The sequence below is a fragment of the Pecten maximus genome, chromosome 8 (genome assembly GCF_902652985.1).
Source record: "Pecten maximus chromosome 8, xPecMax1.1, whole genome shotgun sequence".
NCBI lineage: Eukaryota > Metazoa > Mollusca > Bivalvia > Pectinida > Pectinidae > Pecten > Pecten maximus.
The window spans coordinates 45,696,180-45,707,943 of NC_047022.1; positions in this window are offsets into that span (position 1 = coordinate 45,696,180).

Below are 11,764 nucleotides of genomic sequence, written 5' to 3' on the forward strand. Positions count from 1 at the left end.
AGTAAATACGTCCATTAACTAGAAAACAGACCTCACAGGTCATCATTGTTAGTAAATACGTCCGTTAATCATAAAACATACCTCACAGTCCATCAATTTTAGTAAATACGTCCGTTAATTAGATAACATACATCACAGTCCATCAATGTAAGTAAATACGTCCGTTAATTAGATAACAGACATCACAGTCCATCAATGTAAGTAAATACGTCCGGTAATCATAAAACACACCTCACAGGTCATCATTGTTAGTAAATACGTCCGTTAATTAGATAACAGACATCACAGTCCATCAATGTAAGTAAATACGTCCGTTAATCATAAAACAGACCTCACAGTCCATCAATGTTAGTAAATAAGTCCCCTTAATTAGAAAACAGACATCACAGGCCATCAATGTTAGTAAATAAGTCCCCTTAATTAAAAAACAGACTTTACATGTCATCAATGTTAGTAAATACGTCTGTTAATTAAAAAACAGACCTCACAGTCCATCAATGTAAGTAAATACGTCCGTTAATTAGAAAACAGACCTCACAAGCCATCAATGTTAGTAAATACGTCCCCTTAATTAGAAAACAGACATCACAGACCATGAATGTTAGTAAATACGTCCGTCAATTAGAAAACAGACTTTACAGGTCATCAATGTTAGTAAATACGTCCGTCAATTAGAAAACAGACTTTACACGTCATCAATGTTAGTAAATACGTCCCCTTTATTAAAAAGGAGAATTAACAGACATTCAATGTTAGTAAATACGTCCGTTAATTAGAAAACAGACTTCACAGGTCATCATTGTAAGTAAATACGTCCGTTAATTAAAAAACAGACTTGAAAGGTCATCAATGTTAGTAGATACGTCCCCTTAATTAGAAAACAGACATCACAGACCATCAATGCTAGTAAATACGTCCATTAATTAGAAAACAGACTTCAAAAGTCATCAATGTTAGTAAATACGTCCGTTAATTAGAAAACAGACTTCACATGTCATCATTGTTAGTAAATACGTCCGTAAATTAAAAAACAGACTTGAAAGGTCATCATTGTTAGTAAATATGTCCGTTAATTAGAAAACAGACTTCACAGGTCATCAATGTTAGTAAATACGTCCGTTAATTAGAAAACAGACTTCACAGGTCATCTATGTTAGTAAATACGTCCGTTAATCAGAAAACAGATTCACAGGTCATCAATGTTAGTAAATACGTCCGTTAATTAGAAAACAGACTTCACAGGTCATCAATGTTAGTAAATACGTCCCCTTGATTAGAAAACAGACTTCACAGGTCATCAGTGTGAGTAAATACGTCCGTTAATTAGAAAACAGACCTCACAGGCCATCAATGTAAGTAAATACGTCCATTAATTAGAAAACAGACCTCAAAGGTCATCAATGTTAGTAAATACGTCCGTTAATTAGAAAACAGACTTCACATGTCATCATTGTTAGTAAATACGTCCGTTATTTAAAAAACAGACTTGAAAGGTCATCATTGTTAGTAAATACGTCCGTTAATTAGAAAACAGATTCACAGGTCATCAATGTTAGTAAATACGTCCGTTAATTAGAAAACAGACTTCACAGTCCATCAACTTTAGTAAATACGTCCGTTAATTAGAAAACAGACATCACAGGTCATCATTGTTAGTAAATACGTCCCCTTAATTAGAAAACAGACTTTACAGGCCATCAATGTTAGTAAATACGTCCGTTAATTAGAAAACAGACTTCACAGTCCATCAATTTTAGTAAATTCGTCCGTTAATTAGAAAACAGACGTCACAGGTCATCATTGTTAGTAAATACGTCCCCTTAATTAGAAAACAGACTTTACAGGTAATCAATGTATGTAAATACGTCCGTTAATTAGAAAAAAGAACTCACAGGCCATCAATGTTAATAAATACGTCCATTAATTAGAAAACAGACTTTACAGGTAATAAATGTTAGTAAATTCGTCCGTTTATTAGAAAACAGACTTTACAGGCCATCAATGTTAGTAAATACGTCCGTTGATTAGAAAACAGACATCATAGGTCATCATTGTATGTAAATATGTCCGGTTTATTCGAAAACAGGACTCAGGTCATCAATGAATCCGTCTGATTAGAAAACAGCATTCTCAGGCGTTCCATTCTGGTACAGGAAAGGTCACATTGATACATCACTGTCTGTCCCAGTCTGGTACAGAAAATGTCATAATGATACTTCTGTGTGTGCCATATTTTGTTTTTGAAAGGTTTAACAGGCGTTAATTTCACACAGGTGACAAAAATGGAATTTTGTCCGAAGCGTTAATATGGGACAAGGTGCACTCTCTAAATGTCTATGAATTATACTTTCCGAATGTTGTATAATACTCCAAAAATGACGTGAATCTAAAGAAGATACACATGGGAAGGAGGATATCATACATATATCTCAGTAATTCTTTGGGGAGATGATCGTTTTTCATGGCATGCGCAGTAGATATGAAAAAGCTATCCGTAAACCAGAAAACAAAGTTACTTATCATGATGAATATCAGAATTGATTCGAGCAGATTGACGTTTGACCGAGGATCAGATTTTGTACACCGGTTAGCGTAAAGGAGAAACACAACTTGAAGGTAATCCTGGAATACACTGAAGACATTGGTGAAGAAAATCAGTTTTGCATTTTGGTTAGAAGATACGTCAGCACCAATCGCTCTCCAGATATGACTCATGAATAATCCAAACGCGGACAGTAAGTAGACATAATCCCGGGACCTGAGACCTTTCGTCGATTCGTCAGGAGTACAGTACTGTACCAAACAAAAGAAACCAACAAAGGTTGCTACAATCATCGTAGTTTTCATCGTTAGTTCATATACCTGGACGAGGTACTGTACTCTGTATCCATCTCCTATACCCAACGTAATGATAACATAACAGGCAATCAGGCCCAGGCCCACCGTTATACTCACTGCCAGGGAAACCATTTGGTGTAATGTTCTTCTGCCTCTGATTTCAGAATATTGGGGTTCGGTTACCCTCACGGAATTGAGAAGGGGCTGGGATTCCGCTCCGAAGTTTGTTTCCGAGTACGCTGATAATCCGTTATCGGAGTTGCATGCTTGTTTGGGAGACCAAATCTCAAGAAGTATTGTAATGGACAGAAGCGCAAATTCGACAAAAGTTGGATCTAGAAAAGTTTTAGCTTTATGCATGAAAACAGTCATGGTACTATTGTTTTCCAAGCAACGCCTTAATTGGCTCCCATGGTTCATTTCTATCAAATAAAAGAATGTGTTTTTCATCAGATAAATGTACAAGATAACTGATATATTGGCAGTTATAAGCAAAAACATGGCGTAATTTATTGCCGTGCTATGTTTCAGTTCGTACGGAGAAAAATATGAAATAAAAATGATATCCATAAACAAGGACAGGATGAGTATAATGTTGAAACAAAATAAGACATTCCAACATAGTCCACCGTGTGTGTTTAGACACTCGATCTGTTTCCCAACGAACAAAACGCAATATAATCCCGACGATTAGACCGAAAATCCATATGAATATCATCTGTAGTTTTCTAGTGTGGGCGTGTCTCCTCGTGGTAACAACGGAATGAAGACCATGTCTCCTTACTGAGCATCCCAGGGAACAGATGATGATTATACCACAAATCATTATCATCGACAGTAGGATGAGAACGACGACGAACCGGGTCTCCGCGTGTGTGGGTAATCGATTACTGACGGTCAGTCCAATAACTAACGCAAAAAATATCAGAATGAGGACACGAGATGATATTGAACAATCATAATACCGGAAACCATTCGGATGTCTTCGGTAATTCCCGGCTGTAACGGGTAGAATGATGGACGACATCCATAACCTGCCACACAAGGAATCCATGGTCGATTGAAATCTAGAAATAAAATATTCAAGTGAGTATATGCTTGGGTTTTGTAAACTGGACTAATAATCGTCAAAATTAGTATGGTATAAATAAAGACCTAGTTCTGATGTGTTATATATGCCCAGTAGGGATATGATATAAATAAAGACCAAACCCTGATATGTTATAATGCCAATCTTGTGAGTATGTTGACGAGCTAACAGTTAACATTGGAAACTCATTCATTTTCGTTATAGATACACTATTGATGTTTTGTCTTAAATGTCTCAACTTTATTAACAGAATCTAAAATCAAGGAAACTAGATTCCCGACTATCAGTCTCTCAACTCGACCTTTACCTACAACGTTATCAGCAGAAACAACTAAACTGTATGATAACTATGAAGATTTTAACTCCACGGCTGTTTTTAAGTTTCTAAATAACATTCCTGCTTTCCATAGAGTTTCATATACCCCAGATGATTAAATATTGAATGTCCTCGATTGTTGACTCATCACGGAAACAAGTCGATGAAGACCAACAGGAAAATCTTACGACTGACACATGATCTCACGGCTGACACATGATCTCACGGCTGACACATGGTCTCCTTAGTAAATATTTCCTTGTGTGACAGATGTTGTTCAATGTGTGTTGACATGTCTTGTGTGACAGGGGTTGTTCAACGTTTTGTGACATGTGTTGTGTTGAGATCAATGTGTGTTGACATGTGGTGTGTTGAGATCAATGTGTGTTGACATGTGCTGTGTGACAGGTGTTGTGCAATGTGTGTTGACATATCTTGTGTTACAGGTGTTGTGCAATGTGTGTTGACCTATCTTGTGTGACAGGTGTTGTTCAATGTGTGTTGATATGTCTTGTGTGACGGGAGTTGTTCAATGTGTGTTGTCATGTCTTGTGTGACAGGTGTTGGTCAATGTGTGTTGACATATCTTGTGTGACAGGTGTTGTTCAATGTGTGTTGATATGTCTTGTGTGACGGGAGTTGTTCAATGTGTGTTGACATGTCTTGTGTTACAGGTGTTGTGCAATGTGTGTTGACCTATCTTGTGTGACAGGTGTTGTTCAATGTGTGTTGATATGTCTTGTGTGACGGGAGTTGTTCAATGTGTGTTGTCATGTCTTGTGTGACAGGTGTTGGTCAATGTGTGTTGACATATCTTGTGTGACAGGTGTTGTTCAATGTGTGTTGATATGTCTTGTGTGACGGGAGTTGTTCAATGTGTGTTGACATGTCTTGTGTGACGGGAGTTGTTCAATGTGTGTTGACATATCTTGTGTGACAGGTGTTGTTCAATATGTGTTGACATGTCTTGTGTGACAGGTGTTGTTCAATGTGTGTTTACATGTCTTGTGTGACAGGTGTTGTTCAATGTGTGTTGACCTAAATTGTATGACAGGTGTTGTTCAATGTGTGTTGATATGTCTTGTGTGACGGGAGTTCAATGTGTGTTGACATATCTTGTGAGACAGGTGTTGTTCAATGTGTGTTGACATATCTTGTGTGGAGTTCAATAAGTGTTGACATGTCTTGTGTGATAGGTGTTCAATGTGTGTTGACATGTCTTGTGTGACAGGTGTTATTCAACGTGTGTTGACATGTCTTGTGTGACAGGTATTGTTCAATGTGTGTTTACATGTCTTGTGTGACAGGTGTTGTTCAACGTGTATTGACATGTCTTGTATGACAGGTGTTGTTCAATGTGTGTTGACATATCTTGTGTGACAGGTGTTCAATGTGTGTTGACATGATTTGTGTTGAGTTCAATGTGTGTTGACATATCTTGTGTGACAGGTGTTTAATGTGTGTTGACATATCTTGTGTGGAGTTCAATAAGTGTTGACATGTCTTGTGTGATAGGTGTTCAATGTGTTTTGGCATGTCTTGTGTGACAGGTGTTGTTCAACGTGCGTTGACATATCCTGTGTGACAGGTGTTATTCAATGTGTGTTGACATATCTTGTGTGATAGGAGTTGTTTAACGTGTGTTGACATGTCTTGTATGACAGGTGTTGTTCAATGTGTGTTGACATGTCTTGTGTGACAGGTGTTCAATGTGTGTTGACATGATTTGTGTTGAGTTCAATGTGTGTTGACATATCTTGTGTGACAGGTGTTGTTCAATGTGTGTTGACATATCTTGTGTGGAGTTCAATAAGTGTTGACATGTCTTGTGTGATAGGTGTTCAATGTGTATTGGCATGTCTTGTGTGACAGGTGTTGTTCAATGTGTGTTGACATATCTTGTATGACAGATGTTGTTCAATGTGTGTTTACATGTCTTGTGTGACAGGTGTTGTTCAACGTGTGTTGACATGTCTTGTGTGATAGGTGTTCAATGTGTGTTGACATATCTTGTGTGACAGGTGTTGTTCAACGTTTGTTGACATATCTTGTGTGACAGATATTGTTCAATGTGTGTTGACATATCTTGTGTGACAGGTGTTGTTCAACGTGTGTTGACATATCTTGTGTGACAGGTGTTGTTCAATGTGTGTTGTCATATCTTGTGTGATAGTTGTTCAATTTGTGTTGACCTATCTTGTGTGACAAGTGTTGTTCAATGTGTGTTGTCATGTCTTGTGTGACAGGAGTTGTTCAATGTGTGTTGACCTATCTTGTGTGACAAGTGTTGTTCAATGTGTGTTGATATGTCTTGTGTGAAAGGAGTTATTCAATGTGTGTTGTCATATCATGTGTGACAGGTGTTCAATGTGTGTTGACCTATCTTGTGTGATAGTTGTTGATCAATGTGTGCTGATATGTCCTGTGTGACATGTGTTGTTCAATATGAGTTGACATGTCTTGTGCGAATTGTTCAATGTTTGCTTGCGAATACGATTTTCATTCGCTGTCAATATCAAACAATTTTTGATATGAAACTCGTGTTCACTGATCCCTAAATAAATACAATTATACTATATATTTACTGTTTGATGTCACATTCAGAGTAAACTAGAAAACATATTTGTACATATCACTGCTTAAATGTCACGCCGAAAAATATAAACATAAATTAATATTTTAAGTATACCCCCGCAACGAAGTTAAGATTGGGGTGTCCATGAATCAGGTTGTCCGTCGCCCGTCCGTCCTTCTGTAGGCACAACGATCTGCCGGCTACTTCTCCTAAACTACCGAGGGCATTTCAACAAAACTTGCTGGCAATAATCTTTCAGCATTTCAGATTTGCGTAATCTATATAAGGTTACCGATCAGTCAGCCAAGATTGCAAAATCATGGACAAAACTAATTCGCTATAACTATTTTATCATAAAATGGAAACCAATAAAACTTTCTGGACTTCTAAATAGTCGAAATTTATATATTGTCCGTTTTGATAAAATTTGGTCTATATGTTTACCATAGAACATTATTTTCATTATTTTCATTATTTTCTCATAGGTCAAAATTTACAAATTTCTATTTCAATGAAAATCGGTTATAAGGGGTATTATGGGACTGCGAATTCAACTGAGTGGGTTTTCTTTCTTCTAACCACAAAGAGGCTTCTTAATAGTCAAAATTTAAATATTGTCCAATTTTGATGAAAATTTGAATAAAGGGTGTATTAGGGGACTGCGAATTCAACTGTTATGGTTTAGCTGCCATAGTAACCAAATGCTGTAGACAATTTAGATATAATTTGATTTCTAAGAAAATTGGTTGATAGGAGTTTAAAGGATCGCAAATTCCACTGCATTGCTTTTGTTGCCCTAGAGACCCAATTGGGAATATGGGAGGCACTTGTGGAACTTCTGGAATGATTTCCCATTACTATAATTAAGTCCTTGTCATATACATGTAATGGGAAGAAGCTTATTTCATAATTAGTTAAACATTATAATAGAGAAACGTACTCGGTTGTGTGTGTTTGGCAAGTTTTGTAAGTATTGATAATGGAAAGATTTGTCACCCGACAACAAAATTATGAACTATAACTTACCTTAAAGGAGTGATGTGGTGTCTAGTTCGGGTATCTGGGCCAGGTATCCGTCCAAGTGTCTAGTTTAGGTATCCAGTCCATGTGTCTAGTTAAGGTATCAGGTCCAAGTGTTTAGTTTAGGTATCCGGTTCAGGTGTTTAGTTCTGGTGTTTAGTTTAGGTATCCGGTCCAGGTGTTAAGTTCTGGTGTCTAGTTAAGGTATCCGGTCCAGGTGTCTAGTGCTGGCGTCTAGTTTAGGTATCCGGTACAGGTGTCTAACCTATGTGTCCGTTCCATGTGTCTCCGTCAATACAGAACGTACTCCTTAATACTTCCGCGATAGCTTTGTGTATGTGTACCCATTCAAGTACTATATATGTGTGTCATAAGATAGAACTATCTGTTGATAGATCTGTGCAAAGTTGGAAAATACAGATTTGAAAATTATGCATCATTTGAAATACGTCAACTCATTTGGTGCGTCAGTATAGTGTAAAGGCTATGTACATTGTAAAGAAGCATACTTCAATGATTTGGTACAAGCTGGATATGATGGTGAAAACAGAGTGGTCCACTTATACCAAACGTATATCAGAACAGCTGATGAGTTGTCAATATTGACGGGGCTATCACAACTTCCCGGAAATGTCAATTGGTTAAGTGGACAACTTAGCTAAACAAGTGTATCTTATAACAATAAGGTGACGGGGATACCCACATTTGAAGCAGATTTAAAAAGGAAATATGTACAAATCCAGTATTTTGCTGACAGTCAATTAGTATTCGTCCTTCAGTGTTAGTCCGTGATAACCGGGTTATAATTACATCACAACAGTGTAAACAGGGGAGGTAATTAATTGATAACCGTCACGAAATGTTAGTCCGTGATAACCGGGTTATAATTACATCACAAAATCACATCTGGGTAACCAAGATTCAAGATCCCAGATTCAGGAAGCTTACAACAAAAATGAAAATGTTAGCAATGGTGCTATTCTAAACAAGAGCTGTTGGAGAACAGCATAGCTCGTCTCGCAAATGTTTGTCAATAAAAAAATAAAATATATTAATTGGAATGGTTTCCCAAATTGCATTAATAATATTTATATTGTTTAATTGATCAGATTATGTTTTGTGATTTCATGCAATTTTCAAAACCATACCAATTTATATATATATAAATTATTTATTGAAAAACATTCGGGAGACAAGCTATGCTGTTGTAGATTAAATGAAGATATTAAATACAAATGTAATTGCTTTTGGACATATTTCTTCAATTTTTTGACAACATATTATCCTAATGAGAGTTGTCTCCCTTGAAAAATGTGGACCGGTATAAATTGTCTATTGTGACGTTTTCATATTGTTTTATATTCAGTTTCACCCCAAGAAGGGATAGTGTAACTCCATAGGGACTATTTTACTAAATATCAGCACCCAAGTACAATCATAAAGTGATGTGTTAAATAGCTTTCAACATTTGCACAAAATCTTTTAAAAAATGGGTTTTTTCTCTAAAAACCATTTCAGTTTAACTCCGGCAAGGGCTAGTTAAACCCCCACAGGGAACCTAATACCATGTATTATATATAATTACTATGCCTTTCAGCACTCACAATATAAGCTTAACACAAAGTCTAAAGATTTAAAAACAAAAAACAAAAAAACACAGATTTAAAGGGAAAAAATCCAAAAGTTGCTTTCAAGCTTTACTCCAGGAAGGGATTGTCTTACTCCATAGGGACTCTATTGCCAAATATCAGCACCCTTGTACAATTATAAAGTGATGTATTAAAAACTCTAAACAGACAAAAAACTTAACGCAAAAATATCCAAAAAGTCAAAAAATTTGAAAATTCTGTTTTTTTCCCAAAAAACATCTTTTAGTTTAACTCCGGAGGGGATAGTTTGACCCCCACAGGGACCATATTACCATAAATTACTGTGCCTTTCAACACTTGCACCAAAAATTTAACATTTGGAAAACCAACGCCGACGCCGACGCCGGAGGGACAACATAAGCTCTCACTCTTCTTCGAAGAGACGAGCTAAAAATACCGAAATAACGCGAAACTTACGCGTATTATTATTTGACTGATTTTCCCCCTTTCCTGATTGGCCAATTCTAAACATTCTTACTTTGCGCAAAAATTATTACCAACCCCGAATGCGCGCTACAGAGTGATATAACCACCCAATAATTTGAGTTCATACCCAAATGTAATAAGGGACTTTCCCGCAAACCGTGACGTCTAATCCAGAGTGACATAACAATCCAACAACTCGATTACGCACCCAAATATAGTAACAAAGGAATTTCCAACTATCCGTGCCTTCAAACATGTTATGCTTACATGTACATGTAAGTATTGTTGAATAGACTGAATTCTTAAATGTTTTAGCATTTATATTTTGTTGAATTTTAAGCAATGATCAATAAAGAAGTTTAAATTCATTGATGACTTTGACTTATTAATTGTCATTTTGAACTTTTCTCCAGTCGATCACTTTATCTATTCAATTCTATGACAGGTATTTAAAATCATTCTGTAATTCAAAAATGTTGCGGTTTTGTCATATAAGAAAGAAGTGATGACCTTCGGACTCGGGAAATCAGTCAGTCAGTCAGTCAGTCAGGCAGGCAGGTAGGCTTTATTCTTCTTTGAAAAGTTTACATCAATCTTTTCTTTCCTCTTTTTTTTTTTTTTTTTGTTTTACTGTCAAATAATTGTACAATGCAGATACGAGGTTACAGTAAAATGTTTATCTCCGAGATCATCACGGGTACCAGCTCAGCCATGTTCACCGTCAGTACGGCCCACTTGTCGCGATCCAAATGAATGTCATTTAGGCTTCCGAAATTGGCATTGACACTTATCAAGGAACTGAGTAGCTTCCTTCCCTTCGAACACAATATTTTGATGCTTTAGTCACAATGAAAATTTAACGTGAGAATTATTCCCGCGTAATCCGTGTACCCACTGTATAGCAGTTCCTCCTACATTCGATATGTGGACTTTGCTTTTTACTTCCGATATAAAACATCAGTATTGAGCTTTTTGCAGGATTGTAATGTAAGCGCCATTTACGAGAGAATAGAAATACCATATTTCAAAGGCACTTGAGATTGCAGTCCATAGGAAGGATGTCATCTGCTAAGAATATCGCCGGTATGTGAAGACTGTGGACTTGGAGTCCATACCTTGATGAGTCAAACTCGTGAATGAGATCGTTGATCATGACTAGGAAAAACCACGAAGACAACGTCCGCCCTTGTCCGACCCCTTGTTCGACCTATTGATAAAGGACGCATGATGTCACTCAAGTAGGTACAACGTCAGCTGCATCCTCTTCATACCAAAGGTTGCCGACAGCAGTCGGACCACCCAAAATAGTGCCCACACATGATCACCACGCAATAACTCCAAAGAGTTACAAAAATAAAAGTGTGCCTCAGCACAACTCTTGAAACGAAGAGATGGGTACAACAGACCCTCACAACCAATTCACAAGATGGTGTCTCATGGCTCAATAAATTGTTACCACCAAGGTCGCCTCATGACCTATCCTGAAGCTTGGGTAATATAACTAGCCTCATTACTGGCATACCTAAGGACTTTGAACTCCCAACATCACAAGATACGCGCAGTGTCGTAGTATCCCTTAGGTGAGACTTGTCCGTCACTGGAGTATCACTCTTCTGACGAGTTCCCTTCCTAGAGCCCCTAGCCTTCTCGTTACAATGCTCTCCATTCCTCACGGTGGCTAACTTGTTTCCAGACGCGTTCTTCTTTAAACGACAGTCATACGTCATATGACCTTACTTATCACAGTTGTAACACTTCCTGTCCTTTGCTGACGACTTAGATACTTGTCCATCATGTGTTGAAGGAACCTGTGGTTACGTTGACCTCATTGATGAACTGACACTTTCTGT